This window comes from Somniosus microcephalus, chromosome 26, assembly GCF_052327205.1.
Source record: "Somniosus microcephalus isolate GS21.2 chromosome 26, FLI_Smic_1.0, whole genome shotgun sequence".
In the NCBI taxonomy this organism is placed as follows: domain Eukaryota; kingdom Metazoa; phylum Chordata; class Chondrichthyes; order Squaliformes; family Somniosidae; genus Somniosus; species Somniosus microcephalus.
The window spans coordinates 53397567-53399756 of record NC_141012.1 but is presented as its reverse complement, the minus strand read 5'-3'; the positions used below and the strand labels follow the sequence as shown (position 1 = coordinate 53399756).

The 2190-nt window shown below is 68.8% G+C and overlaps 1 protein-coding gene across 2 annotated transcripts in view; it reads right to left on the bottom strand.

The window, feature by feature from the left end:
• prdm10 (PR domain containing 10) overlaps positions 1-999 on the bottom strand; it is a 159873-nt gene extending 158874 nt beyond the window's left edge. Inside the window, exon 1 of one of the 2 annotated variants that reach the window (XM_085968193.1) lies at positions 894-999. The gene's annotated coding sequence lies outside the window, so the exon portion shown is untranslated. The remainder of the gene's footprint in view (positions 1-893) is intronic. The other variant, XM_085968195.1, reaches the window with a different exon arrangement.
• Positions 1000-2190: the final 1191 nt, after the last annotated feature.

Genomic DNA, 2190 nt, shown 5'->3' with positions numbered 1-2190 from the left:
CACTCCTCACACTCTCTCCCCCCTCACTCCCTCACACTCTCTCCCCCCTCACTCCCTCACACTCTCTCCCCCCTCACTCCCTCACACTCTCTCCCCCCTCACTCCCTCCCTCACACTCTCTCCCCCCTCACTCCCTCCCTCACACTCTCTCCCCCTCACTCCCACACTCTCTCCCCCCCTCACTCCCCACACTCTCCCCCCTCACCCACACTCTCCCCCTCCGCTCTTCCCCCCTCGCTCCTCACTCTCTCCCCCCTCACTCCCTCACTCTCTCCCTCCCTCACTCTCTCCCCCCTCACTCACTCCCCCCTCTCTCTCCCCTCACTCACTCACTCCCTCCCTCTCCACCCCCCGCGCGCCCAACGGTCAGGCCGGACTAATCCACCTCCCGCTGCCGGCGGGGACTCAAGAAATAGTCGAGGCCGCGCTGGCAGAAGGCCCGAACCCTGGGCTGGCGGCTCAGTGCGGGGGCTGCGAGTGTGGGTGTGGCGGGCTGTGGCCCGGCGACCGGCGGGGCTGTGGGGGGCCGAGGCCCGGGCTGGGAGCGCCGGCTCCCCCCGCACTGACCTCGGAGGTGCAGTGTTCCAGCCCGAGCCGGACCGTACCACCGCGGGGGAGCGAGCGGGGCCGCGGCCGGGCCCCGGGGGCAGCGCTGGGTCCGGAACCGGCGGACAGGCGCTGGCACTCGGCGGCCCGTGGCCCCATTGCCAGCCCGGGCCCGCGGGCAGACGGCCGTCCGGTCGCCTCTTCCCCGCCCCGCTACCCGGGCCGAGCGGGGTTGGGCCGCAGCCGCCGCCATTTTGGGTGCGACTAAAACAACAAGAAGCCGGGAAGCGGCAAGGAGCGAGCGGGACGGCGGGGACAAGCGCTCCGGAGCCCGGGCCTGCACTTACCGCCCGCCATCCGCTCCTCCCGTCCCGCTCAGCCCCCGGCCACAGCGCTGCGGCCACGGTTCACGGTGTAAATAGCGGCCGGTGCTCACCTCAGCCCGAGAATGGAGCAGCGCCGCCCGCATTAGCATTAAAGCGGCCCGCCCGCCGAGCACTGCCATTGGCTGCGGGGAGAGAGTGACCCACCGGGCGGGGGAGAGAGAGAGACCGGGATAGGGGGGATAGAGAGAGAGTGAGAGAGACCCGGGATAGGGGGGGGATAGAGAGAGACCCGGGATAGGGGGATAGAGAGAGAGTGAGAGAGACCCGGGATAGGGGGGATAGAGAGAGAGAGAGAGAGTGAGAGAGACCCGGGGGGGGGATAGAGAGAGACCCGGGATAGGGGGGAGAGAGAGTGAGAGAGACCCGGGGGGGGGGATAGAGAGAGACCCGGGATAGGGGGAGAGGGAGGGAGAGAGACCCGGGATAGGGGGGGGGAGAGAGAGAGAGAGAGTGAGAGAGACCCGGGATAGGGGGGAGAGGGAGGGAGAGAGAGAGCGCCCGGGATAGGGGGGGGGAGAGAGAGAGAGAGACCCGGGATAGGGGGGGGAGAGAGAGAGACCCGGGATAGGGGGGGGATAGAGAGAGACCCGGGATAGGGGGGATAGAGAGAGAGAGAGAGAGTGAGAGAGACCCGGGGGGGGGATAGAGAGAGACCCGGGATAGGGGGGGGGGGAGAGAGAGAGACCCGGGATAGGGGGGGGGAGAGAGAGAGACCCGGATGGGGGGGGGAGAGAGAGAGACCCGGGATAGGGGGGGGGAGAGAGAGAGACCCGGGATAGGGGGGGGGAGAGAGAGAGACCCGGGATAGGAGGGGGGGGGAGAGAGACCCGGGATAGGAGGGGGGGGGAGAGAGAGACCGGATAGGAGGGGGGGGGAGAGAGAGACCCGGGATAGGGGGGGGGGGGGAGAGAGAGACCCGGGATAGGGGGGGGGGGGAGAGAGAGAGACCCGGGATAGGGGGGGGGGGGGAGAGAGAGAGAGAGAGGAGAGAGAGAGTGAGAGAGACCCGGGATAGGGGGGATAGAGAGAGAGAGAGAGAGAGAGAGAGTGAGAGAGACCCGGGGGGGGGGATAGAGAGAGACCCGGGATAGGGGGGGGAGAGAGAGAGACCCGGGATAGGGGGGGGGAGAGAGAGAGAGAGACCCGGGATAGGGGGGGGGGAGAGAGAGAGAGAGACCGGGATAGGGGGGGGGAGAGAGAGAGACCCGGGATAGGGGGGGGGGAGAGAGAGAGACCCGGGATAGGGGGGGGGGAGAGA